The sequence below is a fragment of the Ambystoma mexicanum genome, chromosome 9, assembly GCF_040938575.1.
Source record: "Ambystoma mexicanum isolate Mex_15411 chromosome 9, UKY_AmexF1_1, whole genome shotgun sequence".
Taxonomy (NCBI): domain Eukaryota; kingdom Metazoa; phylum Chordata; class Amphibia; order Caudata; family Ambystomatidae; genus Ambystoma; species Ambystoma mexicanum.
The window spans coordinates 683,527,247-683,544,988 of record NC_090931.1 but is presented as its reverse complement, the minus strand read 5'-3'; positions in this window follow the sequence as shown (position 1 = coordinate 683,544,988).

Genomic DNA, 17,742 nt, shown 5'->3' with positions numbered 1-17,742 from the left:
TAACTATGTTTTGTTACATGGAATGTGAATGGTATTAATAACCCATTAAAAAGGAAAAAAATTATTAACCACTTGAATGATCTAACGGCAGATATAGTCTATTGCAGGAAACACATTTATCACAAGAGGAGGTGAACAGCCCAAAGAAAGGATGGATAGGAAATGTATTTTGGCTTGTCCTATAACTCAAGGTCACGCAGAGTGGCAATATTACTTCGTAAACATTCTTCAGTTCAAATACTGAAGCACTTTCCAGACAAGGAGGGCAGAATGATTGCATTGTTAATGAATATCAAAGGTGACATTGTAGCGTTGTCTAACATATATGCACCAATGGTGGTTGATGGTTAATTCTATAGATATATTGCCCAGACACTACTGGACATGAATACCTCAAATATAATAATCAGAGGAGATTTCAACGAGGTGCTTGACCCGTTGATGGACAAAAGTGAAAGTACTACTACTCGATTAAAGAATAACCATTCTATGTCCTTACATGTCTTAATTGACTAACATAATTTGGTGGATGCATGGAGATTAGAACATCTGTCGACCAAAGAATACAGTTTCTTCTCCTAGTTACACAATACATACTTTAGACTGGATATGATATTAGTTTCAGACAAAGCAGCTGAAAATTACAGAAGTGGCGTGATTTGGAATATACACTTCTCTGATCAGGCGTCAGTGAAAATGCATCTGGCACTAGTTTTAATATAAATAGGACTTGTTTATGCAAGATGAGTACATTACTACTGGATGAAGATGAATTTGTTGAGAAGATCAGTGAAGCTAATCATTTAATTGAAGAAATCCACATAGGGGAACTAGGTGCGAGAATAGCCTCGGAAGCCTTAAAATGCTCCATGAGCATGAGGGGCTTATTGATCAGTTTATCGAGTGGTCGGAAAAAGAAATATGAAACTGAAGTTTTGGCCCTGAACAAGAAGATTAAAGATCTGACAGAGGAAGTGTTACGTGACCCGATTGATGAGAAAGTTAAGGAGCACGCCACATGAAAAGTGATTATAACAAGAACATGTCTGAAAAGGCTGAACAAACATTATTCTGTATCAAATGCACATATTTTGAAAATGGTGAAAAATGTGACCGTTGATTAGCCCATCGCTTAAGAAATCAGGAGGCAGACAGGGCTATTCACTAAATTGAATGGGTCCATTACTTTCAACCATAAAGAGATTAATGAGCTATTCAAGAACTATTATGAACAACTGTACTCCAATGAGAATAATGTATCTGGTGAGTAAAGTCATTTTAAAGCAGAGCTACAGATGCTGAAATAAAAGACAGAAGAGAGAACAATTTGGAAGTTGAATTGACTGTTGATGAACTACGGAAATCAATTGCATCTTTGAATTCTGGAAAATCCCCAGGACCAGATGGGCTACCTGCTGAATTTTATAAGATTATGCCAAATTCAGTACTTAAACTCCTACGTGACTTGTTTTTGACTTCTCTTTCTTTTGTGATGTTACCCCGAGCAACCCGCCACGCAACTGTTTCTCTGATGAAAAAGAAAGATAAGGACCTGACATTGCCTTTGAATTATCGCCCAATCAGCCTATTAAATACAGACAATAAAATGTTGTTGAAATCTTTGGCAAGAAGATTAGAAGTATTGCCACCGAAGCTGATTCATGAAAACCAATCAGGATTTGTCAAAGGTAGACATGCTGCTAATAATATGAGAAGACTCTTACAAACCATATCACAGATACGTGGGGGTAGAGTCAAAGGCTTCCCAAGCCAATAGCGTGACAGGAGGTCGCTATAGCCTTGCAAAAGGAGCTAGATAACTGCTAACTCAGAACAAAGAATCACCGTGGATGAATAAAACATTATAAATTTATTAAACAGGAAGACATTTTTGTGCCATAATCTGGCATATATGCATACATTAAATCTGCATTGTGAAGGATTAGTATACAGTGGTGACAGTCTATTTTATGTGTTGTTTTATATCACAACACATTGACGTTGTCGACACTTAAGTTTGTGTTTCTGGTTCGGTTGATAGCTGACAAGGGCAGAAGCTGATAGAGATGGAAAAGCGCTGCACTGAAAATACCGAACTGTCTTCAGGACTTGGAGGTCGAGTTCAGACCGGATGAATGAGTGAGATGTCGTCCTATGGTAAAAGAGGCTGTGTTAAAAACGGTGAGAATAGAGTATCCACTAATGGTGAGAAGGGCAAGGCAAACGGACCTACCGTGTGGACGTTGATAGGCGCCATGGCTGTTTGAGTGAATAGCGGCTGCTGGAGTTAGCGGCCGGGGGGGGACGATCTGCAAGTGTCAGAGGCCCCAGTCTAAGTGAAAGAAGGTCAAAAAATTGATACGAAATAATCATAAGGCAGTGGCTACAACAAGGACTAACTCGTGCTGCTATGTCCAGTGAGCGGCCGTGACTCAGAGTTTGTAGATGAGGAGTGCTCGAGTCAACAAGTGAGTGGGAGTTGCAGTACTGATAATTAGTGGGGAGTCCGTGACTGCGTGGTGCTGGGATATGCAGGTGGTGTACAGAGGTACCTAGCCTAAGTACAGAGGACAAAACCACGAGTGAAACGTTGGGATATGATTGTGACCAGAGAAGGTGGTACCAGCAGCGCGGGGAATTACGGATCTTACCTGTACGTGAGACAGGAAAAAGAGCTGTGTCACTGCTGTCGGTTGCGCTGGACTGACTGCGCATGTCAGGAGTTTAAAACGAGGCCGTAGTGCCTGCAGGGACTGCGCATGCGTCTGGGGATAGTGTAAGGGGTGGGAGCAGTCGCACTGAATGCGTCGGTATGCACGTATATTTAGGTCATGTGTATATTGGTGCGTGCACTGAAAGAGTCATGAATTGATCATGGGCGAAAAAATTAATTAATATTGGCACCATTTGCAACATGCATTATTATTCCATGAAATATCCATGAGGAAATCAAGTTAAAGGCTATTGAGCGAATATTGTCGAGTCGCTAGGTACATGTTACATACAATGCTGGCACTGCAAAATTACAAAACATGTGTTGCAGTAAAGCGACGTGAGTCATCAATAACATAGTTACCAGAAAAAACAGTTCAAAATTTCGATACAGAAATTTTGAACTGTTTTTTCTGGTAACTATGTTATTGATGACTCACGTCGCTTTACTGCAACACATGTTTTGTAATTTTGCAGTGCCAGCATTGTATGTAACATGTACCTAGCGACTCGACAATATTCGCTCAATAGCCTTTAACTTGATTTCCTCATGGATATTTCATGGAATAATAATGCATGTTGCAAATGGTGCCAATATTAATTAATTTTTTCGCCCATGATCAATTCATGACTCTTTCAGTGCACGCACCAATATACACATGACCTAAATATACGTGCATACCGACGCATTCAGTGCGACTGCTCCCACCCCTTACACTATCCCCAGACGCATGCGCAGTCCCTGCAGGCACTACGGCCTCGTTTTAAACTCCTGACATGCGCAGTCAGTCCAGCGCAACCGACAGCAGTGACACAGCTCTTTTTCCTGTCTCACGTACAGGTAAGATCCGTAATTCCCCGCGCTGCTGGTACCACCTTCTCTGGTCACAATCATATCCCAACGTTTCACTCGTGGTTTTGTCCTCTGTACTTAGGCTAGGTACCTCTGTACACCACCTGCATATCCCAGCACCACGCAGTCACGGACTCCCCACTAATTATCAGTACTGCAACTCCCACTCACTTGTTGACTCGAGCACTCCTCATCTACAAACTCTGAGTCACGGCCGCTCACTGGACATAGCAGCACGAGTTAGTCCTTGTTGTAGCCACTGCCTTATGATTATTTCGTATCAATTTTTTGACCTTCTTTCACTTAGACTGGGGCCTCTGACACTTGCAGATCGTCCCCCCCCGGCCGCTAACTCCAGCAGCCGCTATTCACTCAAACAGCCATGGCGCCTATCAACGTCCACACGGTAGGTCCGTTTGCCTTGCCCTTCTCACCATTAGTGGATACTCTATTCTCACCGTTTTTAACACAGCCTCTTTTACCATAGGACGACATCTCACTCATTCATCCGGTCTGAACTCGACCTCCAAGTCCTGAAGACAGTTCGGTATTTTCAGTGCAGCGCTTTTCCATCTCTATCAGCTTCTGCCCTTGTCAGCTATCAACCGAACCAGAAACACAAACTTAAGTGTCGACAACGTCAATGTGTTGTGATATAAAACAACACATAAAATAGACTGTCACCACTGTATACTAATCCTTCACAATGCAGATTTAATGTATGCATATATGCCAGATTATGGCACAAAAATGTCTTCCTGTTTAATAAATTTATAATGTTTTATTCATCCACGGTGATTCTTTGTTCTGAGTTAGCAGTTATCTAGCTCCTTTTGCAAGGCTATAGCGACCTCCTGTCACGCTATTGGCTTGGGAAGCCTTTGACTCTACCCCCACGTATCTGTATACTTCTCAACCCTCTCGAGTCAGGCCCCCTAAAAAAGAGGGTTCGCCCATTTTCTTTTCTCAAACCATATCACAGACAACAGACAAGTGTGCTGATATGACAGTCTTCTCATTGGACGGTGAGAAAGCCTTTGACTGGGTGAATTGGAATTACTTGTATGATGTGCTAGAGGAAATGGGCCTCGGAGAATGCTTCATAAATAGGGTAAATTTAATATACTCTGGCCTGGCAGCAGACGTTGGAACCAATGACATGAGATCTGAATGCTTTGAGCTGGAAGAGGGTACTAGACAGGGGTGTCCTTTGTCCCCGCTTCTATTTGTAATTGCAATTGAACCTCTGGTGGCTGCGACAAGAAGAAACGATAGAGGGAGTAGGTTACGGAGGAGTGGGTCAGACATTGTGGCTCTATGCGGACAACCTGTTACTGGTGCTGCGGGACCTGGGAAATTCACTGCCAACTCTCATGGGTCTTATACCAGATTTTAATGTATGCTCAGGCTACAAGATCAACTGGGCTAAATCAGAGGCAATCCTACTAACAAGGAATTATAACAATCTAGTGATTGCTTCTCTAGGATTCAAATGATGCCCGGAGAAACTTAAATACTTGGGCATTTGGATGACCAATAAATTGGAAGGAATCTTACAGGAGAACATGAAGGTTCTGAGTGCAGGACTTAAGCAGGATTTGGAGAGGAGGAAACTGCTGAATCTATCTTTATGGGGTAAAGTCAATGCACTTAAAATGATTTCAACTTCAAGGATAACTTATGTACTGAGCATGCTACCATTGGATGTTGGGAGGAAATTTTGGAAAGAATTGGATGCTCTTGTACTGATTATTTCTGGGACAACAATCCTCCAAAGTTGAAATTATGGAAATTACAATTTGACTCAGGAGAGAGGTGTATTAGGGGTTCTAAATTTGTATGCATATCATCTGGAATTTATGGCCAGATACTATTCACCGTTAATGGAAAAGGAGCTGGATGAGTTGACCAAGGTGGAAGCATGTCTATTATGGCCTCTAGCCCCGATGGGTATCCTAAGAACTAAAGTGGAACCCTCAACGCAATTCTTGAGAAGCTCTTGGAAGAAGTTTGTGAATCTTCTGGGGGAAATGCCTTTTAGAGTCTTGACTCATCCATATGGTACAACCCTAAAATAAAGGAACATGGAAAAACACTTTTTTGGCCAGATTGATTCTTGGGAGGTGTACAGTGGATTGGGGATCAGAGACGTAATGGCAGATGACTGACCTTAAATCAAGTAAAAGAGATGTGGAAAATACCAAATTGCACACAACATGATTACCAAAGGCTTAAAAAGGCAATTGGGGTTATTGAATCCGAGGAGGGAACTAACTTTAGAGCCCTAAATGCTAGTGGCAAGGCTGAAGGTGGTGGGTTAGCGAGTAAATACTATAAACTGATTGTGTCTAGATGAATGGATAATAGATTGCTAATGAAAGAATGGACCAGGACATTGACATGTGAGATAACACAGGAAAGATGGGAGATTGTTTGTAAGAATGTTTGCCTTTCTTCTGTAAGTCTGAGCGAGAGATCGCGTCAGATTAAGAGACTGAATAGGGTATATTGGAAAACCTGAGAGATTACATAAGAAAAGAGAGGTTTATCTGATGCGAATGACTGTGGGGATGTGTTCACAGAATGGGCACCTTGGAACACATGCTTTGGGAGTGTGTGAGAGTGAGAGGTTTCTGGAAAAGACTTTGCGTCATATTAAACAAAGTGTTAGGACACAGCTTGGATTATAATTTTAATACATGCATTCTTGGTGATGACAAATTGCTGAATGATCTATGCACTTCTCAACGAAAATGGCTATTTAGAGGAGCCTCAGTGGCTAAATAACACTGATATTAAGAGGATGGAAATCGAGATTGTCTCCGGAAGTGAATGTTTGGATGGACGAAATGTTGAAATTGGCTGATATGGAAACATTGGTTTATCACCGGAAGAAAACAATGGTGTATTTATTCATGGATTCTTATAAATGCCCCTCTCCACTGCTGGGCTGGAACTGCCTGAGCTTCACAGAGGAGCCCACTTATAAACAGATTGTACATTCCACCTATAAACAGATTGTACAGATTGTATGTGAATGCATGCATCACAATGTATGTGACTGAGAATGAACCATTCAAGTGATAGAACCTAAGGAGGGGGGCACTACCGTTAGGTTAATGCCCCCTGGACGATAGTTAGAAGCTGGAGCGAAGCAAGGGCTTTAATGTAGTTCTGGGGGCATTACCCAACCGGTAATGCCCCCTCAAGGGTTCTATTGCTATTAGTACCCCAGGACTTGGTACCGGTGTACTAATAGCAATTTTTCTTGAGTTGATACACAGAGTTGCAACCGCTTCTCAACTCGAGAAAAAAATGTCTGTCAATGATAGGAGAGAAGGGACTACATGTAGCCCTTCTCCCTTTCCATGAAAACATAATGAGGAAACAGATGGAACTTCGAGGGATGTGGAATGGCAAACTTTGAGAGGTGAGTTTTTGCAGGCCTGGTAATGACCCTGCGATGGCCAATCAGATCATTTGTAACAATCTGATTGTCCATCTCCGGGTACTAAATACTGAAAGTAAATAAACAGTTTTGAATAGTAACCAAGGCAAAGCATTATGACACTGTAGCTACTGGGCAAAGCATGTACATCATATATAACAGTATAACACATCATGTGAACAATATATAACAATATAACACACCTCCCCTTTTTTCTTAAAACTCCTTTTTATCTTGGTTAATTCTCTCTGAGGCAGAGTAAGATCCCACTCATTTCTTGCCTGCAACTCTGCTCTTGTTACATTTCATGCCATCCTCCAACAACACAGCATCACCCAGCTCTTTTTTATTACCATAACAGGATCTTCAAATGTACTGTCCCTTTTTGGAACCAAATCAAGTTTCCGTATCCACACTCCATCATCCGATAAGTTTGACTCTCTTCTGGATATCATACCTCTTCTTCATAGCGTCTCTTTTGCAATTCATCCTGTCCCACAAAACTCTTTCAGTCCATTCTGCAAATATGGACTTTCCAAACCAGACTGGACACACAGCAGTAGGTTTCCACCTCCTGAGGACCTTAAATGGTAACAGACCTGTGGTAGCATAAGGAGACAACCTGTGCGCGTACACTCTTTTCTCCACCTCCTTCTCCCAGGCTTTCCCTTCCCTAACCGCCATGCGTATACCTTGCATGCATGATTGTACTATTAAATCTTTTGACCATACCATGGGTTCTGTGATGACTAACACCTATACCTGCCAAGAAATGTTTCATAATGTGAGATGTACAATGTACTCCATTATCTGTAAGAATTTTGCAACATCCCTCAAGTCTGCTTCGTGAACAACATCGATCTATACCCAATTTGAGTACCTATCCATCAAGACAATAATATATTTCCTAACACCTTGAGCTCCAATCACTGGCCCCAATATATCCATTGCTACATATTGGTAAGGCATTTCAGGAAATTCCAAGGGTCTCCATGGCCACACACTATGCCTACGTACTTTGTCAGAGTCGCCACACGAAGAACACACTCTCACTACTTTTTCCACTTGACTGTCCAAATGAGGCCACCAATAGTCAGCTCTTAACAGCCCTTTTGTATTTGACATACCATGATGACTCTCATGTCCAAGCGCCACAAGCCTTTCCGTGACATCCTGTGGTGGAACAATACAACCAGACATTAAAAGATACCCCCCCTCCAATTGAGCTCATCCTTAACTCTATGAAAAGGCCCAAGACCATCCTCAGACTTCCAACCAGTCCAGCCATAAAGAACAACATCCTTCACCTTGTTCAACTGGAAGTCTCTAGTTTCAGCTTCTTTCCATCATTCTCAGAAATGGAAGACTCACATGTCCAGAAAATGTCTCCATCCAGCTCACACACAATATCTGGTTCACTCTCTACACAGCAGCTCTTATTTCTGGACAGAAAATCTGCAACTACATTCTACTTACCATTAATATGCTCAACAACAAATTGATTTCCCTTTAACGTAGTGACCCACCTCAGGATCCTTGAGAGTTGAAGATAATCACAAGGGGTTTGTGATCTGTAAACATTGTGGCGCGCCTTCCCCACAAAAAATGCTTTCAATTTTTGTATGGACCAAAGTACGCACAAAGCTTCTTTCTCTATAACTGAGTATGTTTCTTCTGCGCCTTTCAGGCACCTGGAAGCAAAGGCTATAACCCTCCACATGCCATTTCGCCTCTGAAGTAACACAGTGCCAAGACCAGTATTGCTAGAATCTGTTCTCACAAAGGTTTAACAGGCAGTCAACGTTGCTTAAAAGAGGCTCATTAACAATACACTCTGTAAGTGCAGAATAGGCCGTCCCATTGTGGAGAGACGTCTTCCTTGTCCTTCCCTCACAAGAGTGTTAGGAAGCCATGGGGCGATACACTAAGACTCCATTTTGTGCCACATTAGACTACATCTTTGTTTTTAGTAGGCTGCACACTAATGTTCATGAAACCTCTCTCCCTTCATCCAGTGCCGCACACTGCCAGCCCTGACACCCCCGCCCCCTCTGTGTGTGCTGCTGAAGCCCTGTTCGCACAGAAGACCCAGTATGAATTGTTGCAAACAGAAACAGTATTTTTCCTTCTTCCTCTGAGCTCACTGCCCTGTGTGACCAGGACGAATCTTGATTTGTGCGCCTGTTCATCTCCACAAGCCTGCTCCTGCTCCCTCGCCCCCACCATCAGAAGTACTGCATGCATAACCTTTTCCTCCTCCGTTCTCCTTTCATGTATCAGTTGGTGGGTCCCTGTCACACAGACCACCCTAGATTACCCCCATATAACTAATCCGTTGTGATCACATACTCACTGTGAACTAACACGTATCAATACATCCGTTTTAACCACAAGGCATGAGGAAAAACAACCCTCAGACCGTGACCCCATGATAAAGGGCCTCATCACGAGTTGGACGGTAACTCCGGCGCTACTAGCACCGGCGCTAATAGCTCTACCGCCAAATTCCCCAGCGCTATTAGCACTGGATCACGGGTTTGGCGGAAGGGTTATTGCCCATTCCACATTGGTCCCGTCCGGGAATTCCTCATTCCCCATTGGGCCCCATGGGGAAAATTCACGCAATTACTGCCGGCGGATTTCCCGCCGGTGGTAATCGTGCCAAAAATTGGCAATTTTGTTGCAGATTTCCCCCCAGCTGTGAGCTGGGGGGAAATCCGCCAAAGCCATGATCTGGCGGACCCTTACATGCGGCGGTAGTAGCGCTACTCGCCAGACTCGTGATGAGGCCCAAAGTGTTTTGTAGCAGGGACCACCATACCTCTGCCCCTTACAAAGGTCTGGGTCAGGAATGTGTATGTTTGCCCACGATTTACAGGAGACCCCGTACTGATATAAGTTTTATGTTGTACATTACTCTTAGCATGCAAAGATCACTGTGTAGTTTAGATTAGCCAGGACAATCGCCTCTTGTGGACCGAGCTGACCTTCACCCCATAGAGATGAGCCCAGCTGACCCTCGTGCCCACAGGCCACCCACGGTACTGCAACCAATTGGAACCTGAAAACACATACTGCAACATACTGGGCCATAGGGGCCCCACCAATGAATGTGGACCTTCTCATCACTGTATAGCATGACGCATATTGAGTTTAAAACCTACTGTTTCTGTATTTCTTGGCAGAGCGCTATTGGGCAGCAGAGTCCTCTGCATGCATTTTATACCTTATAAACAAACCTTTACTTTGACTTGCAAGGTTCTTCTGGTCTCATTCCCTACAGGGGTATGTCCATTCATTTGTGTGCGGGAAATGCATTTTTGGGGAACGACCACCTTTAACTCCTTGATAAGTACAAACTCTTTTTGACAGACCTCAGACCATACAAACAGAACATCTTTTTAACATAGCTCTCTAATATGCCTACACTTCCTGCAACACCTTTCACATATGTTGCATAGTATTTTACTAATCCTAGGAAGGGCAGCACCCCCTGTTTGTCTCTGGACACCTGAACCCCAACAATAGTATTAACTAAACTGTCTTTTGGTGACACTCCCTGTGTGTTAAGCGTATGTCCTATATGCTCATTGTCAGCTGCCCGATCACTTGTTGCTTTGTAAAGTGAAACCCACTTCACTTAATATTCTGAACACATCTGCCAGCCTTTCATCATTTTCATCTTTTGATTTGGCATAAATCAAAATATTGTCTTGAAAAAACCACACACCATTAACATGCCCCAATAATTTGTACATCATCTGTTGAAAAAACGCAGCAACTGATACCAAACTTAAGGGCATCTGTTTATATCTAAATGTTCCCTCCTGTGTAATGAAGGTAGCATCATTCCTGGATGCTGGGCGGCAAGGTCTAGGGTGCTAAAACACTTAGCCCCAGCCATTATGCCTACCATCTCCCAAATACTCTCCCTTACTTTAAGCATAATTGGTCTCTGAGACGTTCTTTATACGTCACATCAAAATTGCATTCATTTGCAATTTCACGAAGCGCTGTAATGAAGACCTCCGTAGACTCCTCTTCAAGCTGGTCTCCAATACTGAAATGATACAGCTCCAGTGCAATGCTTACTCTCTTCTCACAATGTTTATCCAATTTCTTAAGAACGGTCTCAAACACGTTAGGTTCTTCAGCAGGCTCCCCATCACCAGCAGCAGGGACCACTAAATCAGGCAAACGTTTGAGTATGCACCTATCCTCAAACCATAGACTGTGCATGAGTAGGGCCCTCTGCCTCTCTATACTGAAGGTAGGACCATGCAGTGCCATAATGTAGTCCAGAAAATCCTCTTTTCAAATGTCCCATTTGGTCAAGAGCTCACTTGGCCTGGGAAGAAACTGCACTGGAAGAGCACTCATGGTGCAAAGGGTTGAACTTGCAGGAAAGGAAAACACACACTCACACACCATAACTAAGGCAGAGTTAACAATGTACCATGAAATTAAAGCAAAACAATAAACTAAACACACTTGCATTGGTACAAGAAGAATTTAGGGTCCAAAGTATGGTGTTACTGTAGGGGAGATCAAGTGCACTTCCAAACTGTGATATCACCTTGAAATAAGCAGCTGCAAATCCAATGCTAGGTTAGCCAGACTTCCAGAACACACATCAGAGGAAGCAAAACACAAAGAAACAACGAATTGATACCACAATCGTGCCTCTTTGAAAAGCAGTGCTAAAATGCTTCCTCCACTCTCTCTATTTTTGAGCAGGTGACCATTGATAGGCAATGACGCACGTCCCGTACGAAAAGCAAGGACATTGAACGGTCCTTTCCTCTGCTTTTCGGATGCACTGGCCACAGCATCTTTTCCCCTGTTTTTAGGCTGCTCAGGCCGCAGTGTCGATCTGAAACAGAAAAAGAAAACCTCTCCCCCAGTATGTGTGCCGGAACACAGACTCACTCGTGGTGTTCGACACTGCGAACAGGAGCACTAGCAGGAAAACAATGAGGACCTGCACCTGAACCCCTACGCTGGACCAGCAAGCACACCTCCTGAACAGAAGCGCACATGCAGGAGCGAATGCCCCAGAGCCACCAATGTCGAGGGTAAGCCGTGCAGGGCAAGCAGGACACGCTGAGAGAGGGTAAACTGCCAATCCAAGTGCATGAGGTTCCAGTGGCCAGCCAGCCCTGAGCCTGCAGGCAAAGGGGTAAGCTCCAGCTCGTTGCCAAATGTGAGGTAGTCAAGAAGGTAAGTGAACAGCTGCTTCTCTTCAAAGGTATTCATCAAATGGATTTTCATAAATGCCCCTCTCCACTGCTGGGCTGGAACAGCTTCATAGAGGAGCACGCCCATATACAGGTTGCACATTCCAATGCATCATAATGCAGCTGGCTGAGCAGGGGCCATGTGCTAAAAGTAAATACACATCTTTGAACGATGACCGGATTCAAGGAAAAACGCAATGACACTGTAGATACTGCGCAAAGCATATACACCATATATAACAATATAACAAAACTTCTAGCCAAAGATGTGCTCATGTGACGGTGTCACGGTATGAGAATTGTACATTTAGATGTGAAGATTGACTAATTTTATAACATTTACTATAAAATATGTTTCTACTTGTATCTATTCTTCTTATTTTTCTTACTACTGCATCTTCTTATTATATTATCTTTCAAGTACCTGAAATAGATTTAGCTGGATCAGGTACTTTCCCTGTGATTATTATTACATATGAAATTCAAACCATCTGTATAAAGCGACATATTTTTATTTTAAGGAATGTTCCATACATAATCATATGGTACTTGTGTGCAACTGCATTGTTCCATGTCATGTTGTATGTATTGTTAAGTGTAATAAATTAAAATATGCCTGAAACATGAACAACAAAAAAAATCCAAATTATATCATCAGTAATGTCGTATATGATGTTATTACTGATCTCATCAATGATGGTGTGTATGATGTCATTAGTGATCTCACCAGTGATGTCATCTGTGATGTCATCATTGTGGTCATATGATGTGCAACAGGGGGCCTAACGTTAAGGTGGAGTTGCTCAAATGCGAATTTCAAGGATTTTGTTGCGTTAAATCTGATCACCTTAACTCTCTCTTAACAATGCCCATGCTGACAGGAGTGTTAAGCAAACCCAAAAATGTGTGAATTTCAATAATCAGGATATGCCCCCCATCGTCCTCAGGGAATATGCAGGAATACTAGAATTACTGGGGTTAATCTCAGCAGAACTTAGTTCCAGTGTAGGGGGAAGGAATGGGATTTTCCTTTTGACAGTCAGAATTCTCTGTTCCAATATTGGCAGAGGTTCAGATGCTGTGACAAGTAGAGGTATAGCGAGTATGGCAAGTATAACAGGTGATATGGGGGTGGACACCATGCCGGGCATATCAGTGGGCAATCCGGAAGTTGGCAGGTACTCTTTAGATTAAAGATTCAAAGGATTTAAAACTGCTGTAATGCTGTAAATGTCCATTTGAGGATGCAGCAAGGTCTGGAGCCAAGGGTCATTAGATCATTACAGCAAAGTCAGGCGTCACGCTCCCCCTCCCCCTTAGCTCTCACAAGCTCACGAATGGAGTTTAGCAGTGACAAGTCCCTGAATATCTCAACTCTGTCACTTCCATTTTTCATAGAATCCTCTAAGGGATTCTAGCTTTGATAGGTATCAGCAGCAAGAAATAAAGTCAGCGCCAGAAAGTCTATGGCGGTAAGCAATCGTGTGTGCAGGGAGGGGCGCCTTATATCCTGCTTGGAAAAACACCCTGTGAGCAAACACCCTCGCCTGTTGCTCCCTGCAGGCTTTGACCTCGTGGGGGCTGGTTGCAGTTTTGTTGCTCCTGGTGCATGGTGGGGCCTGGATCTGGCAATCAGCAGCAGCTGAGGGACAGCCTGAAGGCACCCTGTGGGCAAACACCCTCGGCCGTTCCCCCCACAGGCTTCACCCTTGTTGGGGCTGGTTGCAGTTTTGTTGCTGCTGGAGGGGTGCGGGCTTGGATCCGGCAATCAGCAGCAGGTGAGGGACAGCCTGAAGGCACCCTGCAGGCAAACACCCTCAACCTTTAATGTTTTGTTTACATGAGTATATTCTTTGGTACATTAAGTAGTTCATGAAAGGTCTCCCAATCAACCCTAACATCGTGTTACCAACATTATAAACTCAACCCCTTGTAGGGACTGTTTATTACAATTAATTGAACATGTGATGTCATCAGTGATGTCATGAATGACATTTATGATGTCATCTTTCATGTCCTGGGTGCTAGTCTTAGCCGTGCACACTGGTGGTGCAAGTTATGGTTGCTTAGCTTACCATAACTGGTGAATCTCTGGGGTTTTCGGTTTTACTTGCAGCCATAACGTCCCTTTAACAAATATCCATAAACAATCTAGCACACAGCTCGTACATGGAAGAATATTAGTAAAACTGCAATTAATCTTAAAAATGTCCTCGGCTACTGCCATCCCTCCTCCGCAAGAGCCACCACCACCAGCTGGAAGACCTAAACAACGCAAGAAGCACAATACTTTGAAAGACAATGAAGAGGACCAAGAAGATGAGGTAGAGGAAGTGCCTACCTCTAGCACCCAGAGAGAATCATGGGTGTGGCAGTTCTTTATCACTGTCGGGAATGTACCAAAGGCTAAAGCTACCAAAGTCAAATGCAATTGTACTCAGTCGCAGACTACCAGGGCAGTACTCTTACAGGACCACCTCCATGTGCAGCCACACCAAATCCAACCACTGCAACGCTCTCAGAAAGGCTGTTCCTTTCTTAGGAAGTAGTAGGCTGTCTTCCTCTACCTCACCATCCTTAACCAATGCTGTAACCACACAGCCTACTTCTGTGGGACCCACAATTCCACCAGCTACCTTGCATGCAATAAAAGAGGCTGTTGATCCATATCTTTCAAAGACAAAAGTACTCTGTATATAATGCAACACACCACTCTGCAGGGAGGAGCAATTTTGAAGTGCTTTTGAAGCTGTAATCAAGGAGCATGAGAAACACTGCCCCCTTCCTTAGAGGTAACAAACGCAAAATCTTCCCCTGTACACCTGTCCCTCCATATTTGCGGTTGGTATTGGTGCCACTTCCCTCATTTCCCTCACCTCCTTACTTACTGGCCTCTCCTGGAAAAAAAGGCTTCTTTAGGAACCACCTTTCACAGTTAAAAAATAGAACTAAATAGACTCCATCTACTTTACATTTTTCAGTGAAGTATTAAGAATCAAGATTCAATAAGATTCTCCAACATTCCCATTAGCATTTTCTGCTATTATAATGGAAGTAATGGACAAGGGTATACTAGAGAAAAAGAAAAAAACAGAAACAATTTTATGTCCGATATTATTATCTTTAGTATACAATAAACACCATAATCCATTGCCCTTTATGACTATCCACAGTCTCCTCATTCCCCTATCTAGCCCAACCCTTATTAGAAATCCCAGATGGCACATGCACACCATCACACAAGACAGCCCTTCTACTGTTTTTACTATTATGTTTGTAACACCCCCCATTACCTGCTTCTTTAAACCATTGACACATATATCCACCAATCATGTTACATATATCCTATTAACATATTAAACTTCCACCCACCAACTGCCTCTTAACAATGTTCTACAAATCTTTTGCATCTGCATTGCCCTTACTTATACAAAACAATTACACATAGTGCTCCTATAAATGCACATATGCATTGTGCAGTGAAATAACTCCATAAATAGAAGGGGCAGTACAGATGGACAAGTGCTCATGGGAACATAGGAGGAATGTGCCAAGGGATGCCAAGGTGGGAGGCCACTAGCTAACTGCTGGGGCAGAGGAGTCCCAAGGGTGGGGTACATCTTAACGGTAACGTCCCTTTCAACAATGTTTTTTCTGTGAATTGAATAGGTTTTTATACATGAAAATGTTTGATAATATTACATCAATATATACAAGTTATTAATAATCCCTCTTTTAAAATATATTCATCAACTATAAACCTCCTTTAAAATACATATTGTTTACAATGCATACTTATGTGTATCGTTATCAGAGCCCATGTTGGGGATGCATGTCATTGTTCAATGGCCTAGTGCACGTGGCTCGACCCTAGCCCCATAAACCACCCCCGTTATCCACTACACCGCCCCAGCATCCTAGTTCAGTGTTCACTATACCCCCATAATGTAATCAATGGCCAGTAATAATGGCTTGCATGACCAGTCTCCACAATCCATGGGGCAAGGGCTTTGGCCATGCTGCATACCCCCCCGTAGGCAAATCAGAGTACACATTTGTCCGTGCCGAGAGCTAGGTCCACTGCCCACTGCCCACAGCAGGAAAGTGATATCACTATTTTTTGTACTTACTTTTCAACACTTTCAAAAAAAGTGAAACACAGGACAGATTTGCAAAAGCATCCTTTCAGGTCATTGCTAATGCTCCTCGCACATGTTTGCTGCAATCCTGTCCAGCATTGCGGGCAGGAGCTGCAAGCATAATTATTTTTCCCATTTAAATCTGCAGCTATGGCCATGCCGTATGCCTCAATAAGTGAATCAGAGTGGGCATTAGTCCTTGCAGAGGGCTAGGGCCATTGTCCATTCACCAAAGTCATAACACTATTTTTTGTACTTATGTTTCAACACTTTCAAAAAAATAAAACACAGGACAGATTTTCAAAAGCATCCTTTCAGGTCCTTGCTGACGCTCCTTGCGCACGTTTGCTGCAATCCCGTCCAGCACTCCGGGCTACAGCCACAAGCAGAATTCTTTTCCCCATTTACACCTAGGGCTTCGGCCAAGCTACATGCCCCAATAATCAAGTCAGAGTACACGATTATCAAGTAATTGAAGGGCGGCAGAATGGTAGATCACTGCATTTCATCCTTTAAACGGATTACCCTGCTACTTGTAATAGGGTTCTTTTGTGAAGGTGCCCTTCCTTCTTCAAGTGTTAAGTTTCGAATAGGCGAGTGGGCCCTGTCCACCTTAGCACTCGGTTATTCAATAAACAACTATTGTTGCAATAAAGCAGTCTTGAAAACCATTGTTGGTGCTATATTTATTGTTAGAAGTCAGCCGACAAGTGTTTAGACTCTTTCTCAATGCATGTGGATTGTGGGCCAGTCATTGCTGCGAGGTTGTGGAGTCCAGCATGCAATCCCAATACCTTGTCCCAGTGTGGTTACAAATAAAGAGGGTTAATGATTTGAAGGGGTGGCCTGGTGGCCACTTGGAAACCTAGTTTCTGCATCCTCAATAATGATCTGCTGATTAGCATTGTCTCAGAGTGTATGCAGCAGTAGCCATGGTGATCTGTTGATGCAATCCTGTGCAGCACTATGAGCTGTAGCCACAGATAGAAATATTGCCACAGGCAAAAACAATTACCATTCAAACCTATCCAGATTTTAAAAAACTTGCCACATAGCCATTCCCTGGTGGCCATACCCACTTTAACCCCATTGCCAGTCTTTCATGGTCATGGACAGTAGCCAGATTTTCTGAGTCATGAAAATTGGCCATGACTCAGACACTCTGGCCACTGCCCATGGCCACAGTTCATGACTCAGACAATCCGCCCACTGCCAATGGCAACAGTCAATGACTCGTACAATCTGGTCACTGCCCATGGCCACAGGCAGTCACCAAAAGTATACCACTATTTTGTGTACCTATATTATAACACTTTTCAAAACATTAAACAAGGAGACATTTGCAAAACCATG